The sequence below is a fragment of the Helianthus annuus genome, chromosome 4 (assembly GCF_002127325.2).
Source record: "Helianthus annuus cultivar XRQ/B chromosome 4, HanXRQr2.0-SUNRISE, whole genome shotgun sequence".
In the NCBI taxonomy this organism is placed as follows: domain Eukaryota; kingdom Viridiplantae; phylum Streptophyta; class Magnoliopsida; order Asterales; family Asteraceae; genus Helianthus; species Helianthus annuus.
The window spans coordinates 177,100,714-177,125,185 of record NC_035436.2 but is presented as its reverse complement, the minus strand read 5'-3'; the positions used below and the strand labels follow the sequence as shown (position 1 = coordinate 177,125,185).

The 24,472-nt window shown below is 38.7% G+C and overlaps 1 long non-coding RNA gene across 1 annotated transcript; it reads left to right on the top strand.

Moving 5' to 3' along the window:
* Positions 1-13,176: 13,176 nt before the first annotated feature.
* On the top strand, positions 13,177-13,675 carry LOC110935099. The gene is made up of 3 exons (XR_002588866.2): positions 13,177-13,268; positions 13,374-13,466; positions 13,567-13,675. It is a non-coding gene; the product is annotated as an uncharacterized LOC110935099 (long non-coding RNA).
* Positions 13,676-24,472: the final 10,797 nt, after the last annotated feature.

Below are 24,472 nucleotides of genomic sequence, written 5' to 3'. Positions count from 1 at the left end.
TCATACAAAAATTGCTTAAAACCACCCATAATCATGAAAAGGTCAAAGTTTTTTCTTTGAAATTTAATGAAAATATAATAATTTTGAAATAAATTTACACATATTAAGAGGCCAATATATAATGTATAATTATTGCTAATTATTATTAAATAAATAAGTTAAAACTTACAATTTAGATAACTTGAATTATAAGTAATTTGAAATAGAACACTAACATGAATAATATGTTAGTACTTCTAAATGTTAAATATCAGCTTAGAGCATAGATTTCATTAACGGTTTTCACTTTAATATAATATTTTCTTATCTTTTGTGTTTGTGTGACAAGAACATTAAAGTTTAAACATTTTTTTAAAATGACCACAAAATTTTTATACTCTGAAGTTTAAGAACTTTATCTCTTTGGTTTTTTTTCTTTCGGTTGTTATACAGAGTGTCATTACCATAATGAACCAAATCGATATCAGTCGAAATTGAATTCCCGTCGAATCGCACAGGGGATTTAGTAATTACTACATCAAATTATATATTTGTTATTGTTAATAATTAAAGCAAATCAAATCCGTTCCGTTAGTTTATCCCATTGGTCAAATTTAAACTCAAGATGCTATATAAATATCCTCTACAAGAGATAGAAATAACTTAATTATTATATATCATAAATTATAATATATTATTAAGGATGATATAAAATTAAATTTAAATACCCGTTTAATTATTTATCAATTTAATTTAAATACTTATTTAATTATTTGTCTATTTATAATTTAAATATTTTAATGAAAAAAAAACAAAGACAAAATTCATATAATCTTTAAAAAAATAAAGTTTAAGAAATTGATGCAAAGATAAATCTGGATAATCTATAACAATCAATTATATTTATATTTATATATCATTAGATATATTATATTATATTATATATTAATAATATTAGAGATTAATCTAGTACATTAATAGCATTAATTTAAGGGGTAACTTTGTAGAAATGTAATCAAGTTTGTCAAGTGTTCCGATTAAGTCAGCGGAAGTTTTTTTTGTCTCTCTAAAGTCAGTAAATTTCGATTATTGTTCTAATACTATGTAATTAACAGGTTAACAGGTTATAATGATGATGTGTCAGGTTTCACTAATTTTATTTTTAACTTGACCAAAACATTTATAATTCTTATTTTTACATATTTAAATAAAAAAGAAAACACATAAATTATCAACCATTCGATCATATGTACGATCCACCACGCCCTTCTTTATTTCCACTCTTTCTTCCCGGTCAAAATTTCAAGCTTATGGGCTTCAATTTCATGGATTTGTATCAAATACAAAGACTCCTAAAAATAAGAAGTGTACAAAGGCTCTTAAAAATAAACCTACTACAAAAAAAAACCCCTAAACTAAACACCCATTACCACCCAAAAACCTAACCCCCCCCCCCCCCAATCACCCACCAATTTTTTTTTTTTTTTTTTGCCGAAAGGGGTTGGGGGTTTAGGTTTTTGGGTGGAGGTGGGTGTTTAGGCTTTTTTTTAGGTTTTTGGGGGGTGGGGGGTTTCACATGGAGCCTTCAATTCACACAGAACTGTTCGTCGGAGTTGATATTCCGATATGACTTACGACAACGATAAAAGAAGAAAAATTGAACGCCAAGATGAAGATAAGGATTTTCAGCTCGCACCATGATGTTGACGTGAATTTATTGGAGAAAGTAGTTTCAGTATCTGTTACCTCTCATTATGTGCTCTGTAATCAACGAGATCTTAGATCTAAAGGTTTAAAGTTCAAAATTCTTGTAAATATTAGATTATTGAGTAAATTACTTTTTGAGTCCCTGTGTTTTAATGGTTTTAACTACTTGAGTCCAAAATCAAAAAGTTTAACGCCCTGAGTCCCTAGCCATTTATTTTATAACATTTTGAGTCCAATTTTGTTCATTTTATAATGATTTGAGTCCAAAAATTGGACTCAAAAAGTTAAAATTTGGACTCAAAAGGACTCAAATGGTTAATGAAAATGCTTATAGGGACTCAGGTCGTTAAACTTTTTGCTTTTGGACTCAACTGGTTAAAACCACTAAAACATAGGGACTCAAAAAGTAATTTACCCTAGATTATTCTTTTAGATTCTGATTATAATTATGTAAGGATTAGAAAAAATAATAGGATAAAAAATGGTAACCTGGTAATTACAGAATATTAGAATACAAAATTAAATTTTACTTACTTTAGAGAGACAAAAAAATGTTTGGGTTACTTAATTAAAACACTAGACAAACTTGGTTATATTTTTATGGTGTTTTCCCTTAATTTAATATATAAGTGAATATTTATAAGAAAATGTCACATGGCATTAGAGGGAAATAAATGAAATGAGAGAAGGCAACATGGCATTAGATGTATTTCTTTATTAGTATTAAATTTTATCTAAAATTATACGGCTTGAAAAACTTAAATATGTTTATGAAGGGTCGGTCCAAATTTTTTAGAGGCCCTAAGCAAAGTACAAAATTGGGGCCTTTGTGAAACTTGTACCTGACGGGTGGTCCGTAGGACAAACTTTAAGTGCTTTAAAATGATAAAAATCCCATGCTTAATTCGGTTAAATTGTGGAGCATGGTAACTACGGTGTGCTTGGTCTTGCAGGTAGTAATTGGCGTAAACAAAGGGTTTTATGATGCTTGGATAAGAGCACGGATATGGCGGAAAGAAGTTAAGGTTTGAGGAATTGATACAAGAAACAAAGGAGAGAACATCAGACATCGTCGTAGCCTACGGCCAGGGTCGTAGGTTACGGTGATCATTGGGCTTGTTTGGTGTGCCATAATCCAGGATAGGATAGCTGTGCCGTAGAGTTCCTCTGGGTGCCGTAGCCTACGGCTGGCGCCCTAGGTTACGGTGTTGCCCCTTTTGCCCAAATGTTTATAAGCCGCCGTAAGCTACGGTCACCGGTGTAGCTTAAGGCACCGACTGAATTGAAACTTGTAACTGCCCACTTTATTGCGGTTGGAGGTGTCTTTTGATGTCCCATGATTGTAATTCGGTTAAAAAAGTTCTGGAGACGAGTTTTGGGTGTTCTTGGTGCTTGAAGACAGTTTCTAATCATTTCGGTTTGTGCTTTGAATTGTTATAAACATTGAAACTTGTGTGAGGATGATGATTCAAGCCATGAGTGGCTAAACTCTTTGTAATCATCCTGGATTGAAGGGTTGCTTAAGACATTTCATGTTTTAATCTTAATTTCTAGAATAATAGACTTGCTTTTATGGTTTGTTTATTATGGTGTGTTGATATTTGTTTGTAAGTGGTTAATTGATGCTTTGATCATAGTTGAAACCATACGTTCTTGGTGCCTTTGGCAATCGAGATATCATGGGAGGGATTAGGATTAGGTATTGATTGATTGGTCATCGGGTAACAACCTTGCGTTCTAGGAACCCGAGTACTTCGTTCCTTTTTACCACAAATGAGTAGCTATACATGAACCATGTCTATGTGGTTCTTTCTAGTTTGATTAAAACATGACTGTCAATTGAAACCGGAAGTCTAGGATGGTCATTTGTCTCTAAATTGTTTACAAAACCAATTCGCAATTCGCTATTCAGTTAGTAACCGTAGTTTTAAAATCAAACAATCCAACTCTTTGAATTTACTTTCCTTGCAATTAGTTTAATTTTAGTTAACTTAGACATACAATTAGATAACATACATTCCACAAACTCCCTGTGTTTGATACCCACTTACAGCTATCTATTAGTTGTATTTGGTTTAAATTTGATTGAGACTTCGACCTCACGTCAGTACCTAAAAAATATCAAACGACAATAGCAAATCACATAATCAAGTCATAAAATCGCGAATATCAAATCACAAAATTGTTTTTTACGGTTATTGATCAATCGTGTAAATCGCACCATCGGCAACAATCGAATACCCATAGTTTCTCCTCTATCGGCAGGTTAGATAATTGTGTTCAACAAAAAAGAGACCTGGTAACTTATGGATTCAAGAAAAAAGGGATTTGGCTAATAATCCTTCAAGTTTTGGGTTTAGACCATTTATTTGTTTGGGTCATTATGTGTTTGTTTCATTGGTTGAAATACACATACACATGTAATATATGAAAAAAAAAATTTGAGGCCCCTATATTTTGGTGGCCCTAGGCCTTTACCTATAATGATAAGCCTATCGGTCCGGCCCTCTGTTTAGACCCCTCGGAGTGGGGGGTTTTTGGGCGTTTTTCCCCAAAACGCTCCCAAACCGCCCCCATGGGCGTTATTTCCAAAAAAAATTGTTTTGGCGTTCTTTTTTCCACGTCTTTTTCATTTTGTTTTGGCCAATCACAGTTAATCTTCGTTTTGTATGGCCAATAAGATTTTTTTGATGTTTTTTTTTATTTAATTGTTTAACACCCCTTTTAACATAATGCCCCACAAGGCCCACATCTCCACTACACCCATTTTAGAAAAAAAAAAAAAACATCTCATAATGTCCCATTGATGACTGGACTGCCACATAACACACAACATCCATAGGTGAGGGCATTATTTATAGAGAAAATTACCAAAATAGCCAAGAAAACCTTTGACTTACGATAATGGCCATTTGATGCGTCCTTGGAGCAGGGCATCCCACATTTTATGCGTCCGCCAATGGTGAGTTGACACGTGGCAAAAGTAAGTTGATACCTCAGCCGCCAGCGCATCCGGGCCAAAAAGTAGGTGGATGCGTCCAGCTCAGCTGCATCCGGAGACAATTGGCTGGCTTGGCTGTGGCTTATTGAGTGGCTCGTTTGGAGGAGTTGTATGACGCATTAGAGACATCGGGTGCCGTGCTTTTCTCATTTTTTTATATTTCACGTATTCATTAAGTTTTTTTGTTAATTGTAACCCATCTACTATATATAATGACGAAAATCAGTTATGGTTTTGAACATGTTCTCTCCAAACCAATTTTTATAGAATGCCAATGTCAATGTATCCGCCTTTTGATACTCTCCAAATAGAAATGAAGTTGTTTAACTGTGTTGAAGATGACGTTTTCCTGAGCTTTAGAAGTCCTAGTGTTTATGGATGGCGGGACCTGCCCTGAGTGATGGAAGTGATCTAACTTGCCATTTATGGTAGGTGGTTTAACGAAGAAATTCGAAGAACTCACCTACAAAGGGAACGTTGGATCACTTCGTGTAATCGGATTTCCCCGTCCGCGTCCTCTACCGCTCCTCCTATGCCGCCAAATTGTTCAAAAACAAGGAGGAATTGGAGACCGAGCTTTGTGGAGGAATTGGATCACTTCGTGTTATCGCGTAAAAAATATCTTTTTTAGTCTGTAAATTTTTTTTTGGTTTATTTTGGTTTGTTTTTTTATTAGGTTTAACTGTTGTATATAAAGGTAAATAAAAAGTTGTATGTTATTTCTTTTTTTTTTTTTGGTATTAGTGATAAATTTGACATTTCTATCCATATCTCCATCTATATATTTAAAATTTGGTCACTAGTATACCACTAAACAAATAATTAGAAGAGATGGGTGGTGGTGAATTTGAACCATCGGGTGATAGATCAGAGGCTGATTGCAACCCTTCACCAAAAACCAACGAATCTTGGTTAACCCCTCCACCAGGCTACCGTGCACCGCCACCTACCGTTCATCGCCAGCAGCCTACTGTGCACCGCCACCAGGCTGTCGTGCACCGGCACCAGCCTACTGTACACCGCCACCAGGCTGCCGTGCACCGCCACCAGCCTACTGTGCACCGCCACCACCCCGTTTAAATCCTAATTTATTCAACCTGCCGCCTCGGAATACTAATGATGAGTGGGACGGTATCACCGATGAAGAAGCAAGCTTTGCTTACGACTGCGCCATGGCAGAACTCCAGTTTCCTGTTTGCGAGTTGGTGGTAGTCAGTCAAACTACATAGATTGTGGGGAGGCCAAGAAAAGTGACTAGCGTTAGGCTTCGTTAATAATTAGAGAAATAATTATCAATATTATATCTAAATTAAATTTTGTAATGGGTGGTACTACATATTTAATGGTAAAATGTATGTTAATATGTAATCAAAGAAATCCAAATTTTAGGTGAATTAAAAACAAATTTTATATATAATTCAGTAATTTTTTATCAATACACATAAATATATGAATCTGAATGTTAAAAAAAACATGGCTCTATTTTCTAATTTTTTTATAGTAAACTGTTAATATGTTATTAAATAAATTCATATTTTAGGTGAAATTAATTTGTTATAAAATAGAAATGAAAAACAAATTTTAAATAAAATTTAGTAATTAAATTATATTTAGTGATTTTGTTATTTTTATAGTATTAATTAAATTATATTTAGTGATTTTGTTATTTTCATAGTATTAATTAAATTATAAAGGAATTATTACATAAAGAACACAAAGTAAAACGATCATGAAAGTAAATTAGAAATTCCATATTAAACTACGTTAGGACGTGGTAGACAACGCCAGAAATACAAATTATCTGCCATGAACCTTCTATATGACTTCATTTTTTTATTGATGTCACCGGTGAGATTTATGGGTTTATCTGTAACGAGATGCTCCATCAGCATACATAGATACACAGCTTCGTTTCCAGTCAAGGAGCAGTTTGACACGACATAGTCATCATTCATTTCGAAGGAAATGATTTTTTTCTGGCTTTCCAGTCTTTTTCCAATAGTGCAAATTAACTAATACTGCTCCTAAGTATACGCATATTTTTGTCAGCCTAGGGATGACAACCTGTCTGTATTTTTCGCCTGCACAGATGTTTTGACCCAGGAACATTACCAGCTGTTGGGTTGCCAGCTCAAGACGTAGCATTAGCCACTCCTTATTTTCTAGCGGGATCGGGAAAAAACATAATCAATGTCAAAAAAGGAAGGAAACGGGCTTAATTTACCGTTACAGTAAGTAGCCACGTTTTCGGAAAAACATGTACGTTAAGATCGGGACATTTAAAATAATTGGAAGACCCTGCAGATGAACCAACACCAAGTTCTTGCATCACATATAATTTAAACAACTCATGAGGGTTTCTTTCCGCAATATTGAAAAAAAAAAGTAAGATCGGAATCATCAATTATATCAATGGGATCGCTAAAACTTGACATTTTGTAAGATAAACGTGTGATGTTTTGAAGACCTGTTGACTAACTAAGACTTTTTAAAAACGTGTTATAAGAAATTGTAGTAGAAGTTTCAAAACCACGTCTAACAGAATCTGGTTCGAGCACGTACTCAAGCCTCCCATCAACGACTTCCCACTTGCCACCACAGTAAACGACAAATCTGACTGCCATATCAATAGAGAAAAAAAAATATGAAGATAGATATTTTTTTGTAAAAATTTGGAGATCAAATTTTGTAAAATGTTTTGAGTAATGGTACTGGTACCTACAATCTAAAAAACGTGTAATACATAAAATAAATAAAAACGAAAACTAATTTTTTCTCTAAAGCGTCTCGAGACTCCTCACAATGCGTATGTCAGTACTAAGGAGTCAAATGTGCACTTTTCTGATTATTGACGCATTACATGCGTCTGAACAGATCTTCGGTTGACACGTGTAGCGTCTCATGCCGCATAAGTAGAGGCGTCTATAGACGCATAAGAAAACATGTTAGGACGCATCCGAATCTGACTAGGGAAGCGTCTTTAGACGCGTACGAAGCATCGGCAGACGCATCTAAAAGCTGACAAGGGAAGCGTCTTTAGACGCATACGAAGCAGCTGCAAACGCATCCAAAAGCTGACAAGGGAAGCGTCTTTGGACGTATTGGAAGAGTCTGAAGAGGCATCCAAAAGCTGACACGTGATACCTTGGCGGACGCTTCCAAAGACTCTCACCGACGCATCGAAAATTGGACCCAGCCAGACGCATCACACTAAGCCAGACGCAAGCTAAAGTGGATGCGTCTCGTAGACGCCTTGGAAGCGTCTTCACTTTTCAAACCCAATCATTGGGACACGTGTCGCTTGATTATTGGCTGACGCATCTTTAAGACCTGCAGACGCATAACAACCCTCGTAATCTGTGATGCCCTACTCCAAGGACCCCTGAAATGGCTATTTTCGTAAGTTAACGATTTTCTTGACTAATTTCGTAATTTTCTCTTATTTATATGTACCACTACACATGATGTTATGATTGAATTTATAGTGGCGACTCAGGGTACCATTGCAAAATACAAAGGCTCGAGTTGTAAGGCTCCCAAAAGTTTTAAGACATCATATATGTAAATAAGTAGGGGACGTATATGATATTTTTAACAAGCATGGATGGAACTAGTAACTAGATTGGCGAAAATATAATGGTTAATAAGATCTTAAAAACGAATAATAAAGATAAATTATAATGGTTAATAAGATCTTAAAAACGAATAATAAAGATAAATTATAATTTGTATATAATAATGAGTGTGATGGTGAAAGCCACTGAAAGGTCATGACAAAAGAAGCTTATGGAAGATAAAGGAAATTATACAATAATGAGTGTGATGGTGAAAGTTCATGATAAAGAAGTTTATGGAAGAAAATGGAACATGCAAAATAATATAAAGTTTATAACTTTGGATAAATTCAATCCATTAATATGAGAACATATTTAAAAAATCAAATACAAATTCATTCAATATCATTATCTTATTCTTTTAACACTTAAATACCATATAACCTTACATTTGCAAGAACCTTAATACGTATAACTTTCAGGAAGGACAAACAACATACTACTAGACCACTTAATCATATGTATAATTATCTCATTAGACATGTGGAATCCAAAAACAAGTTGTTATAAGATTATCCGTAGGGGGCGGCAAACACCTTCCACAGTCTGATTAGTGTGATGGTGAAAGTTCATGATAAAAGAAGTTTATGGAAGATAAAGGAAATTAACATGCAAAATAATATAAAGTTTATAACTTTGGATAAATTCAATCCAGTAATATGAGAACATATTCAAAAAACCAAATACAAATTCATTCACAATCATTATCTTATTCTTTTAACACTTAAATACCACATAACGTCACACTTGCAAGAACCTTAACACGTATCACTTTCAAAAAAGATAAACACCATACCACTACACCACTTAATCATATGTAATAATTATCTCATTAGGCATGTGGAATCTAAAAACAAGTTGTTATAAGACTATCCGTAGGGGGCGGCAAACACCTTCCACGGTCTGATTAGGCACCATACACCGTGCCGATTGGGCGTCAAAGGGGGGCCATGAGGAGGGGAGTTGAGCGCACGAGAGAGAAGAAACAATTTTTAGCCAATCACCGTATTACAAACTGCCCACCTTTTTATATTCTTTTTCTTTAGGGGAATTGGCCTGTAATAATCCCATCTGAACCTTATTAGCCACTAATAATCCCACCTCAGAATATTCCCCCCACCAGTCCCACCTTTCACATATTTTTCCTACAACGGTCCCCCGTTAAAAAAAACTTAACGGAGTTAAGCTTTTTTCCAAATTATAAACAGATTTTTTAGGGCTTTTGATCAGCATGATGATACGAGTCCAATGATGTAAAACTTACTTCGAAATGGTGCTCCAAGTAACTTGATTTTGGTTAATTGGAAATTTAAACACCCGAATTGAAGCGCCGTTTTCATCGTTTGGAGCGCCGTTTTCATCGTTTGGGCACCGTTTCAAGGCAAGTTTTACATCAGTGGACTCGTATCGTCATTCTAATCAAAAGCGCTAAAAAATTTGTTTATAATTTGGAAAAAAGCTTAACTCCGTTAAGTTTTTTTAACGGGGGACCATTGTAGGAAAAATAGGTGAAAGGTGGGACTGGTGGTGGGAATATTCTGAGATGAGATTATTAATGGCCAATAAGGTTTAGATGGGATTATTACAGGCCAATTTCCCTTTTCTTTATTTAATTTGTTTTAGTACAACTGTTATACATTTTTAGTGTTTAATTAGTTAAAGCCCCACTACCTGCATGACAATAACGTGTCATAAACATTTTCACTTTTTAGTAAACGAGTACACGTTATCTAAGGATTAAGGAAGCCGTATATTTTTAGTCATCCTTCAGTCTTTGACATCATTAAACCATGGGAGGTGAAACGACTCTCTTGATGATAATTGTATACTTCGTTTTAAAAAAAAACGTTAATAACGTTAAAAAGACTAGCAAAACATTAGACAATAGTAGTCAAAAGTTGTAAGATATATGTCGAAAAGCAACACCTCTTCAACCAACTAATATTATATGATTTGATCATATCTCCCTCTTGAAAAGTAAAAAGTTTCAAACTTTCCAAATCAGCCATACTATAGAGTAAATCAAAGTCATCTTAAGTTTGTTTCTTTTCTTAGATCCTAAAGTAACTTTTATCATTTGAAGAAAATCGAACATGCTAAGAGGGGAGAGTGAGAGAGAAAGCGCTTGCTCCATTTGCACAGGCAACTCCAATTTCCACTGAGAACGTGCACCCAATGAAGAGATGATCAACCTACTTTGATATCTTTAGACAACACTCCCAGTTTGTGCTACGTATATTAGGCTTTACGTCACGGGTCATCTTTCGAGGCCCTCTGTGGCGCATCTATTGCCCGAATGCCAGCCAATCCATCTTGCATAAGACATGGGCTACTAGTTTCGTCCTTCCTTGGACTTATCATGAAAGCGGTAATAGCTCTCGACCAGTGGTGCCTTCACCGTGTAAACATGACTAGCACGTACATCTTCCAAATCGTTAAATACAAATCTTAGCAGATATGATCTTTTAATATTTGACCCGTTATTTAACTCAATAGCAATTGGCCACTGATGATTAGTCTACCAATTATTAGTGGGCACTTGCCACTAATAAGATAGTCGTAAACAACAAGTAGGGTATATAGTTAGGGTACTCGGGGCACCCTTCGGTGACCCCTTCGGTGACCTCGGTTGCCGCTTAGGTGGGGTGCCGCCAATCAAGCGGTGAGGTAGAGAGAGGGAGGAAAGCGGTGGGAAGCTACCGAAGAGAGGGGAGGAGAGAGGGAGGAGAGAGGGATGAGTGGACCAATCAAAAGTTTTCTTTTTTTTTTTTTAATAAAAACCAAGTCACCTAAGAGGGGAGTGCCGCCATCAATTTAGGGTGTTAGGAGAGTTTAAGAGAGGAGTTGACGTGGCACACGAGGATTGGTTATGCGTAAGAGAGGGGACTCCCCTCTTAGGGGAGTGCCCCTTACACCCTTAGGTGTTTAGACATCAAAGTAAGGTATATAATAATCAAAAGTAGATGCATGGGAGCAGTTGATAGATGTTGTCCTCTATTACTTATCATCCAACTTTCTTAGCAAAATTTTAATATATAATCATAGCGTATGCATCTACTTTTTAGTGACACGGTCAAATAAAACGTCACAAGCAATTCATGTATATTATTCTATTAACGGTTTTTTAACTAATTATTATGTGTAAATCAGTAAAGAATTTATAAAAATAGAATGTCATATATTGCTCACTCGGCCCACCAATCAGTGTAACAACATTGTTGGTTATTGTTACTTTTCGTACGCTAGACAAAAATAGAATGTCATATATAATATATACACGGTAGTCGGTACGCTAGACAAAAGCCCGTAGGAACATGTGTGGCGTGCCTAGAATTTTTGTGGGTGGACCGGAAAGCCTTTTAGACGTTGTCATGTGATTTGTTTGATGTAAATCAAAATTCTAGTGTAGATCGACTTTCAACGTTTCGCATACATGTGAGTTGCAAAACCACGTGAATTTAATATGAAATTTAAAGGTTTAAATTGAATATGAAATTTAAAGGTTTAAATCTATCTATATTTTTTTTTTATAAAAGAAGAAATCTGAGTGACATAGCAAAAGCTGATGTGTCAGCTAGAGATGCTGTCCAACAAGGTTTTTCTTATGTCATTTTTACATCATAAACCTTAATATTAAAATACTTTAAATTTCAAAGTTTGCCCACATTTAAATTCCAAATGTGTGCCCATATTCAAGAGGGCAAAGTTCTGCCCACATACAAAAGGGCATAGCCACACTTCAAACATCTGCCATCAAAATGCCCGTATTCAAAATTCAAAATCTTGGCTCCAGATTCAAAACTCAAACCTATGTATAAAAAGTTGTTTTTAATTTCTCTAAGCAATTCAACTCTCAACTCTCTCTCTCTCTCTAAAACTCACTTTCTCTCTCTCTCAAATCCAGACACAAATCAAATAAACAACAACAAAGCGAGAGATTTCTGCAACTCGATATCGATTCACAGCTGGTACAACAAAACAACTCGATTTCTGCAACTCGATATCGACGCAAATCAACTCTCAATTGCCGCTCCTATCGATTCATCTTCGCTGATTTAGACAACGACGTTCGATTTCCGGTAAGAATTGATCGTGTATATCTTTTTTTTGTTGTTTTTGTTGTTGTTGGATTAGGTGAGGTTGATTGTTGATTTGCACAACGACGATGATGAACAGTCTGGCGGTTAGACAGTTTCTGTGAGTTAATTAGGGCATGAAATTAGGTATTTAGGTACATTTAGAGTTTATGCGTCTATTTGCTCAAACTAATTTTGTTGTTTCTGTTAGGGCTAGTTGATTGTGATATACAAACTTACGGTTATATTTTGTGGATAAGAACCAGTAAGTTCCCTGAATAGGCATACACTAAAGAGAAGATTCTCAAAGTTGTCCCTTGCGTGTTCTTCAGTGAGTGCTTTCCATCTCACCTTCTCTTGGTTGCCTGTATCCACAATTACAGAGTGAGTAAAATCGAAAGGATCTTATAACTGTCAGATGTTACAGTTGAATGGCCTCATAACAATCACACAGTTTTACAACCCACTTAAACAACATATGTGTGTCCAGTTCAACCCTTTATTTATGCATAAAAGACAAAGCCATAACAGGTTTATTAACGCGTATCGATTATAATTGTAGTTTTAAGCTCCTTATTGGGTTTAACATTGAGTTTGATGAGGTTAGAGCCGGTGGTGTTCTCTAAAGTTCAATATTTACTAAAGAAAATAAAAATAATAAACAAGAACTGTTAAAGCTACCCCTGATGGCGAATTTATCATTGCTTCAGGTTAGATGTGGTACGTTAATTTCAATAGTTTAACAAGAATTGTTGTTTTCGCTTATGTAACGGTTTTATTTTCTGTGTATAGATTACATGGAACAGGTGGATTTGATCCAAGATTTAAGATTTGAAACTACAACAACTAGAATTAAAGCTACCCCTGATGGCGAATTTCTCATTGCTTCAGGTTATTGGGAACTTGTGATGTGTTTTTTATCTTTTGTTTAGCTCTATTTGTATCATATGTGATAGAATTGTGTTAGCAACTTCTCTGACTGACTGTGAGTTGTAGGTATTTACTCTCTACAAGTTAAAAGTATATGAATTAAGAGATTTATCGTTGAAGTTTGAAAGGCATCTGGTATCGGAGATTATCAATTTCCAGGTATTTTTATACGGTTTTTATATAAAAGTTTAAATAATAGTTTACAAGAGGCACACGCAGTCTACTAAATTTTGCTCATTTTTATTCTACATATTAACAGGTGCTGAGTGATGATTATTATTCAAACCTTGCATTCCTTTGTGGTGATGGTCTTTGGTTTGTAGGTATGCTAATCTATAATCTATCTATCTATCTATCTATCTATCTTTACTATAAAAGGAGAAAATGATAATCTATAATCTATCTATCTATCTAGGAGGCGAAAGTCTTTACCAGCAAAACAAGAATGTTCTAAAAATGTAATACATAATACACCGACAGTACCAAGCTACATGGCGGCAAATGAGTCGGCAAAGGCCAAGCTTAGGGCAGATCTGTTCTAAATTTGTCTTTTGTTTATTTTTTGATTGATACGTTAATGCTTTTAAATTTGTCTTTCATTTCTACAGGGCAGATATGTTCTCAGTATCTCAGAGAATCCAATTCACCATCAACTCGATCTTATCTGTTGGCCTTAAAGGATATCCATCTCAAGTATATCTACTTCAATTGTTGTAATTCTTATAAAACATTTTGCTTTTGAGTGGACTATATATAAAATATAAATGATATTCACAAAAATGTAGTTGAAAATGTTCAAAATGATTCTGTATCATAATTTATGTTACATAAAATTGATAATTTGTGAGTTTTACGCCTTTTCTGAAAATGCTCATGTTTAAACTTTCACACGCATCTGTAGAAATGTTGAAAGGTATTTTCCTTGATGTGAAGAAGAAATTTGAGACTGCAATCCGGGTTCTTCACAAAGAGAAAATTACCATTGCTCCTAAAGATCCTGCAGCAGTTGAATAGTATGCTATAGTCATGAAGACTGTAAGGGAAAAGTAAGTACTCAGTAGTAAAATGTTTCAGTTTTCACATAATTTTGTTCACTCAACATATACATGTTCACTCAAGATTAACTGTGATCAATACGAAGAAAGGAGGAAGAACATGAGATTGGGATTTTGAGAATTCTTTTTTCAGTTTAATCACAGTTATTGCCGCTAATCTTGCTGTATGTATTTGTTTTTTCTCTCTGTATTATGGAATTATGATCATGTATCCTTCTTTGTAGTTATGAAGAAGAAATGGAGAGTGGTACGTCCCTTTATAATCCCTATATTCTTTGATCAATTTAAGAATCTTGGATCTGTGTTTGTGTGTAATATTAATAATTTTGTTTTCTCAAGTGGATGTTGATGGCAATGATGTATTATATTGAACAATAGATTATATTGAATTTAATTCTGCTATGATGCATTTGAATCGTGTGGACTGAGAAGACCATTTATATAAATTCTTTTTTCCAACATCTGCCTTGTGTATCGGTGTGGGCCGTTAATCTACGAGATTACTTTCAATGGGGATCAATCTCAGCAAAGAACAAAGTACTAAAATAAGTATATTCATCATTTTTTTCTATTCGGTATGTATCAGTTTTAGTGTAACTATCATTTTTCAATCTTCAGAATATACAGTAATAAGTTCATTTATTTACTTAAACAGGAATCCATGAAATGTTGATGGAATCGAATACTGACAAGATGTAAGTCAACTTTAGTAGCTGAAAAACAAGATTTAGAGGACAAGAGAGATCAGGTTATCATCTATGTTGAAAGAAGTAAGTTTCCTGTTTGATCTGATTAATGTTGCTCCGGTTCAATTCTTATGTGGGGAATCTGAAATTGAAACCACTCGACACAGATTATTTTCGATCCATTTAAGTGAATCTGAAATTGATTGCATGATTGAAGCCAATCCTAATCAGCAGTAGAATCCATATTATCAAATGTAGTTGCGGTCAATGGAATAGTTGATCATAATCTAACAAGAAACAACGATTCACGGTGTTTGACGAATGAAGTTAACCAGTTGATATCTGTTGATTCAACAGACGTACTCAGGGACGAAATTGTAACACCCCGTGTTTTCGAATGTCAAAGTCCAAGTCAACTTTGACTTCTTTGACTGTTAATGTTTCTTTTTACTTTTTGTATTATGTGGAGTAAGTGTTGTCTAAATGAAATGATCGAATGATTAATCAATGCGACCGATTTACGACTATGAATAGTAGGAAGTAACAATGCGATAAAGCTAATCAATCAATAATCAAGTTAATCGATTCATCAATCAAACTCGAGACTCGAATTATGCGAACTCTGGAATTGTTATACGTGTGTGTGTGCCTTATGTATTACTTGTGCGTGTTTACTTGTATGTATGGTGTGGTGTTCAAGCGAATCAATCGAAAATCGAATCGAAACTCGAAAAGCAATCGAACTCAATCAAAACCGACATCGAAACGTGACTTATAGAAGATTGTATGTTAGATATAGTAGTTGGGACTCAAAGTAATTTGGCTAGGAACTCTATCGTATTCATATCGTCGTCCATCGAAATCGAAACATCGAAAATCGTCGTGAAATACTCAAAGTGGGTCGCGAATCGAACAGGAGGCATCCTGATCGAACAGGCCAGCCGACCGGCTAGCATCTTCCTAGCCGATCGAGCAGCCCATTCGATCGGAGCTCCTGGCCGATCGGCTGCCACTTTCCTCTTTTGGAGCCTATAAATAGGGCTGTCATTGTCACACTTTCTATTTTTGGAAAGCTCTGACCGAACCAGCCTTCTTCTTCACCTTTTCTCAGATTTCTCTCAACTCCGGTAAGTTTTCACTCTAATTCTTGTACGTTTTTTATCATTGCATGATTCTACACCTTTCTATCTTTCAAAACTTTATTTCTAACCATGAAATCACCAAGATCTAAGTGTTCTTGGGTGATGTCATCATGGTGTTCTTGAAGAACACTAAACTTTGGCCTCATTCAACCATGAATAGCTTGGATCTGACCGGTTTCCACATAAACGAACTAAGATTTGTAAGAATCTTAACATTTTTATGAATGATTTCCAACTTTCTTCAACCTTTTACACTCAAAACCTTACAACCGGTAGAAACGGAGCTTGAACCGGCTAACCAATCATCCTAACAGTTAAGAGGTTCAAGATTCGGATTCTATATACAAGGTTCGCCGATTTCGGGTTAAACGTCGACTTACCGTTCCGAGCAGTTCACCGGCCGGATTTGGGTGATTCCTGTCCGAACCGGTGCAACAAGTAAGAACCCACGTTCTACAGTTTAACTCGCCGTCAAGTTACCTTAAAAGCATGACGAATAATCAAACAGCCAAGTGTTAGACGAAAGGCCGACCAGGTCAGAAATGTTGGCCGAACGGCTAGGTTGTTCAAACAGCCCAGCCGATCGGACATACCAGCCGATCGACCGGGCCAGCCGATCGGCTAGCACATGGTCTCACTTTTCAAACTTTACGAAGTATGCTATTGACGAAGTGATGTTCGATCGAGTATGCTACTCGATTGGTAAACATTACTCTTCGGATCATGAGATACTATGTTTCAACACTCAATTGATTTTACAACTCGTTCGTAGTAGGGAATGCCAGCCGATCGAACAGTCTGTTCGATCAAGCGACATCCTGTTGAGAATCACTTCTAAAGTTCCCAGCCGATCGGTTAAGCCAGCCGATCGAACGGACCGTTCGATCAATCGACCTGAAAGGTAAGGACATTTTAGTGTTCTCGTATACTAAAATAAAAACTTCAAAAGTTCAAACCATCATACACAAACACACCAGAGGAAGAAACAATCCACTCAAATGGCCCAGCCGATCGAGCCTACCGGCCGATCGAACAGGACTGTTCAACAGACATACCAGCCGATCGAACAGCCCGTTCGATCGAACCTGTCGTTCGATCGACCAGCCTATTCGATCCATCCGCACTTGTTTACGTTTCCACGTTACTCATTGTTATGCTATCGAACTATTCAGGCTAACCCTACTCCCAGCGCTCCCTTCAATCCATAACCAATCACTGTGAGTATACCCGATCCCTTTTTGCTTTTAGCACTTTTGGGTGTTACATACGTTGCTTATATCAAAACACAACGATCACACTACTCAAACTATTTGGACGCTAACCAATATGCATGTATTACATGACTTAGTGAATGCCTGTTGATTGTGTTTACACGTGGAATGCTGTCTACCTGCCTTAACGACGTAGTACTATAGTTTGGACTCAGCACCTGTTCACACGGGGGTTGTTAAGGACAATTACTTGCATGGATTACGGTGGTAATCATGTATTGCGAACCGTCTCGGACGGTCAACCCGCAGTCATTGGTATCGATAGGTCCATGTCGATAATTAACATGCTTCGTTTCCCTCTGTGTACGTGTTGGTTATGCGTAAACTATCCAAACTCTATACGCTATTATCAAACTTGTATGCTCACCTTTACATTATATGTATTGACTTTATTTTAACGTATGTGACAGGTATTTAGGATGCTTATGTGCTAGGAAAGCGAGGCTAGAATAAGTTCCTAGAAGCCCCCAACAAATGGTTGTCTACCAAGAACAAGCGTCTGGGGCATAGTTGTCTGTAGATCTTGTCCTCTGGCATTACAGCCAGAAAGTCAACAGAATAGGGGTCTAGAAGCAGATAAACAATTGCTGTAATAATATTTGAATCTGAGTTGCCGGAACAGAACTACTTGTTTGGTTGTTATCTGTAATAATATATTTTTTTATTCGGGATACGGTATGGGACGTATCTTTAACTGGATTTTATGAATAGTTGTTATGGAAACTTCTGGACAATCTGTTTCGCTCAGTGCTGCGCCCCGATGATTTCGCCATCGGTTGGGGTGTGACAGATTGGTATCAGAGCCATAACTATAGGGAATTAGGTTAGACACGACCTAGTCCGGGCCGCTGTCTTAGAGACCTAGACTATAGTTAGGAACCAACAGACCCAGTTTATGTGCCTTATTCTGCAATTCTTCACTATCACTGCACTCGAATTTTCAATTAAAGTTAGGCGATTCAGTCAGGAATAGGTGTGAAAACTGCAAACTCCCGACTAAATTGATTGACTTATGATGATTTTATCCATTTACTCATGCTTATCCTGACATTTCAATTACATACGAGGAGAATTATACCAAATCATGAGTGAAATCCCCATTTTGATGAAAATCCTCCTTAGGTTTTCTTAAAAACAAGGAAGAAATTGCTAAGCCAGGGGTGAAACCCTAACCTTGGCAAATTGTTCCGAATATTATTCCATCTCACCAAGGCATTCGACAGACTCCAACGACCTGAACTCACAAGTATGACCTAAGGAATGTGTGTTGAATGCCCAAGAATCGAGGCAGAAACACGACCCTTAAGGTCGAAAGTGACGACAAGTCCACTGTGAATAGTCGGATTGCTTTGGGCAGTCGATGTCTAGTAGCCGCAGACAATCTACCTCTCGATTTTATGCGTTTTGATTCTGAGAACCGCAACCGTGTACTCTGATGACACGTTGATTTTATGTGTTTCTGTGTGCTTTATCTGTTTGCGTGTATATATTTTGGATATTATCCGATTTTGCTGCCATTTCGATCAACACACACGACTCGCATCTGCTAATCTATCTCAACACGCTAACAAGTCGCTGCAATTCTAGACGACACCATGCTACGATATATGTTATACTATACTCAATAAGCTATACGATTACGTAGTACTATTCGATATACTATACACGATCACTATATACGAACGACACGCGAGCTTTGAATGATAGGTTTCTATATTCTGACTGCATTTGTGATTAAATACCTAGGCGCTTATGTGCTTCTGTGTTTACGTGACTCTGTGCTTACGTGCCTACGTGCTTACGTGCATCTGTGCTTACATGTAATTGTGGTTATGTGCCTATGTGTTTATGTGATATGTGTTCCGACGTTTTCCTAAGCAGTAGAAGTCTAAGACGGGTGCGGTACGACTTCGTTGTGTTGAGTCCTGTGACGATGTCTATTGCAGACCATGTCGTCGTCTGGATCCCGACACCACCTGACCCGTCAAGAAAAGAGAGACCGACACCTCGCTGCTATCATCTCCAAGCAAGTGGCGAAAGCCGTGAGTGAGGTGTATGAAAATGCCAGCAAAACGTCTGAGGAATCCCGAGCTGAAAACCCTAAGGATTCAAGCATGGCTGCTTTCAGCTTCAAGCAGTTCAAAGCATGCTGACCAAAAGAGTTCACTGGTGAAGATGGTCCTACAGCCATGTTTCACTGGTTCGACTCAGTCGAAGTCACTCTGCGCCAGAGCGGATGTCCTAAGCATCTCCGCACTCTCAATGCTACAGGCGTCTTCCAGTCCCGTGCTCTAGACTGGTGGACGGCCGAACGAAACAAGCGCGGAAATGATGCAGCTTACGAGCTAACATGGGAGGAGTTGAAGGCAATTATGATCGACGAATTCTGCCCTCCTCATGAGCACCAAAAGCTGGAGGACGAGTTTGGGAGCATCAAGCAGAAGGACGGAGACAACGCTGCTCTCACTGCTCGCTTCAAGCAGCTTAGTATCATATGTCCCGATCAAGTCAAGACCTCAGATCAAGCTATCAAGAAGTACATTCGAGCCCTGCCCGACTGTGTAGCCGACTTTGTTCACGCCGCCAAGCCAGCAACGATCGAAGAAACCTACCTACTCGCCGCTGAGATCAATGACAAGCGAGTAAAGTCTGGTTTTTGGGATAAGCAAACCAAGTCTCTGCACCAAGCCACCGCAACACCCACCAACTCATCTGCTCAATCCTCCAAGTCATCGAGAAGAAAGAAGAAGCACAACAACAACAGCTCCAGCAACAAGAACTGTGCCGTGACAACCGCTGCTGCTCCTCTACAAGCTGTACCAGCTCAACAGCAGCAACAGCACCGCTCAGCTCCAGTGGTCAATGCACCGCCAGCGAAGCGTGCATACACAGGCCCTCACCCACTCTGCCCAATGTGTTCGTATCATCACCCGGTGGGTCTAGCCTGTCGTTTTTGCGCTCACTACAACCTTTACGGTCATTTTACTGCGAACTGTCGCTATGGTCCCCGTCAAGCCCCAGTTCAAGCCACTGTCAACCAAGCTCTACTCCTTGCCCCTCAAGGCCAACAAGCAGCTCAAGCACCAGCAGCCAATGCTCGAGTCTGCTTTGCATGTGGTGACCCTAACCACTTTGCAAACAGGTGCCCGAACAGGGTGGTTAAGCAAGAGCCCCAGCAGCAACAACAACAGCCTCAGCAACAGCAGCAAGCAGCCCATGCCCGAACCTTCAGCATCAATGCCCGTCAGGCTCAGGCGGATAACAACGTGGTTAATGGTACGTTCCTTGTGAATGGTACTTATGCATCATGTTTGTTTGATACTGGAGCCGATAACTGCTTTGTGTCGTTTGAATTCGAGAAGCTCCTTAGTCGTAAGCGCTCTTATCTGTCCTCGTCATTCGAAGTCGAAGTCGCTACGGGAAGGACTATTGCCGTTAATTCTGTACTCCGTGATTGTACTATCGAACTCAACAATCACATCTTTCCAATCGACCTTATTCCAATGCAACTCGGAAGCTTTGATGTCATAATAGGCATCGACTTTCTTCGCGAAAACCATGCTGAAGTTGTGTGCTTTGAAAAGATGATTCGATTCTCGCTCGCGAATGGTGATCTATTGTGTGTGTACGGTGAAACAGCGACGAAAGGTCTCAAGCTTATGTCATGCGTCCAAGCTAACAAGTATCTCCGCAAGGAATACCGAGCCTTCTTGGCCAACATTGTAGTAGCGGAGAAGGAAAAGAAAAAGAAAGTTGAAGTCAAAGACGTTTCAGTGGTTCGTGAATTTCCTCAGGTGTTCCCTGATGATCTTCACGGACTACCACCCAGTCGTGATATCGACTTTCGCATCGACCTCATTCCTGGAGCTAACCCTGTTGCCAAAGCCCCTTACCGACTCGCGCCATCCGAAATGAGGGAACTCTCGAATCAACTCCAGGAATTACTCGAAAAAGGCTTTATTCGCCCAAGCACCTCTCCTTGGGGCGCGCCAGTCCTTTTCGTCAAAAAGAAGGACGGATCGTTCCGGATGTGCATCGACTATCGGGAATTGAATAAGCTAACCATCAAGAACCGATACCCCTTGCCCCGAATTGTCGATTTGTTTGATCAGTTACAAGGTGCATCATGTTTCTCTAAGATCGATCTGCGTTCAGGATATCATCGGCTACGGATTCAAGAGGAAGACATTCCCAAAACCGCTTTTCGAACCCGTTATGGCCATTACGAATTTGTTGTTATGCCCTTTGGTCTAACCAACGCACCCGCAGTTTTTATGGACCTGATGAATCGCGTGTGTAAGCCTTATCTTGACCGTTTCGTCATCGTGTTCATCGACGATGTCTTGATATATTCCAAAACGAAAGCCGAACACGCGCAACATCTACGTTTGGTTCTCGAGTTACTCCAGGGGAACCGACTCTACGCTAAATTCTCCAAGTGCGAATTCTGGTTGGAGGGTTCAGTTTCTGGGTCACATCGTGAATAGTCAGGGCATCCATGTCGACCCCGCGAAGATTGAAGCCGTCAAAAGCTGGATTACGCCTAAGAACCCGTCAAAAGTTCGTTCTTTTCTCGGACTAGCGGGCTATTATCGACGATTCATTGAAGGATTCTCCAAGATCGTTGTGCCACTTACCGCTCTTACTCATAAGGACAAGCCTTTTGTGTGGGGAAACGCACAGGAGACTGCCTTTCAAACCCTCAAGCATATGCTGTGCAACGCTCCGATTCTTACGCTACCCGACGGAAGCAACAATTTCGTTGTCTACTGTGATGCTTCTAACCTTGGTATCGGCTGTGTCCTCATGCAGCGAGACAAGGTTATAGCCTACGCATCTCGTCAGCTCAAGATCCACGAGAAGAACTATACAACCCATGACCTCGAGCTAGGCGCGGTTGTCTTTGCATTGAAGATTTGGCGACACTACCTGTATGGCACTAGGTGTACAATCTACACTGATCACAGGAGTTTACAACACATCTTTAATCAGAGAGAGCTTAATATGCGTCAACGCCGATGGGTAGAACTTCTCAACGATTATGACTGTGAGATTCGTTATCACCCAGGCAAGGCGAATGTGGGTGCCGACGCGCTCAGCAGAAAGAGTTACGTGCTTAGTACCCGAAACATCCAAGCCCAGCATAATCTCAAAACCCTTATCCGCGAAGCTCAACATGCTTGCTTTAACGAGCGTACATTGAAGAAAGAGAGGATCTATCACGATGGAGCTCAGTTGGTAAGCAAATCCGATGGGATATTCTATTATCTGAACCGAATTTGGATCCCTAAGCGGACCGAATTGCGAAAGATTATCATGAATGAAGCCCACAAATCCCAGTATTCTATTCATCCCGGCGCAGATAAGATGTACCAGGAACTTCGCTATAAGTACTGGTGGCCGGGCATGAAACGAGATATCGCCCCCTACGTTGGAAGTTGTCTAACTTGCGCAAGAGTCAAGGCTGAACATCAAAGACCTTCTGGCTTACTCGAACAACCGTCGATACCTATATGGAAGTGGGAAAGTATAGCTATGGATTTCATAACAAAACTCCCGCCCACGCCATCAGGTCACGACAGTATTTGGGTCATAGTCGATCGTCTAACGAAATCAGCCCACTTTTTGCCGATACGAGAAGACTATAAGGTGGAGCGACTAGCCCAAATCTAGACCGACGAGATCATTTGTAATCATGGTACGCCTCATGACATCATTTCAGATCGTGACGCTCGGTTCACTTCGCGATTGTGGGAAACGTTTCAAGCGGCCCTTGGTACGTCGCTTAATCTGAGTACTGCATTCCATCCTCAAACCGACGGACAGACTGAAAGAACGATCCGTACTCTTGAAGACATGCTCCGAGCGTGTGTCATAGATTTTGGTGGTAGTTGGAACAAACACCTGCCATTGGTGGAATTCTCGTACAATAACAGCTATCATGCCAGCATCCAAATGGCACCTTTCGAGGCTTTGTATGGTAGAAGATGTCGATTGCCTATTGTATGGCACGAGATCGGTCACTCGCAACTAACCGGTCCCGAGATTCTACAAGAAACGACTGACAAAATCCACCAGATTCGAGACAACTTGGTGAAAGCTCGGAACAGACAGAAAAGTTACGCCGATAGAAGACGCAAGCCCCTTGAATTTGACGTTGGCGACTACGTACTCCTAAAGGTGTCCCCTTGGAAGGGTGTAGTCAGATTCCGCAAGAAGGGGAAACTGGCGCCTCTATATGTTGGACCTTTTAAGATTCTGGAAAGGATCGGAAAGGTCGCCTACAGACTCGAACTACCAGAGGAGCTCAGTAACGTCCACCCGACTTTCCATGTGTCTAACCTCCGAAAATGCCTTGCTGATAATGATCTAATCGTACCACTCGACGATCATCAGGTCAACGAAACCTTCACTTCGTGGAAAAGCCTGTCGAAATCATGGATCGCCAAACCAAGCAACTCAGGCGCTAACGCATCCCTATCGTGAAGGTCCGATGGGAGGGCAAACGAGGCGCGGAGTTCACTTGGGAACTCGAAAGCGACATGAAGGCCAAGTACCCGCAGTTGTTTAAATAGATCTGAAGCGTCAAATTGGTCAAACGACTCACGGTGATGTGCAGTTTCGAGCATAATTTCGGGACGAAATTCTCTAAATAAGGGGAGGCTGTAACACCCCGTGTTTTCGAATGTCAAAGTAAAAGTCAAAGTCCAAGTCAACTTTGACTTCTTTGACTGTTAATGTTTCTTTTTACTTTTTGTATTATGTGGAGTAAGTGTTGTCTAAATGAAATGATCGAATGATTAATCAATGCGACCGATTTACGACTATGAATAGTAGGAAGTAACAATGCGATAAAGCTAATCAATCAATAATCAAGTTAATCGATTCATCAATCAAACTCGAGACTCGAATTATGCGAACTCTGGAATTGTTATACGTGTGTGTGTGCCTTATGTATTACTTGTGCGTGTTTACTTGTATGTATGGTGTGGTGTTCAAGCGAATCAATCG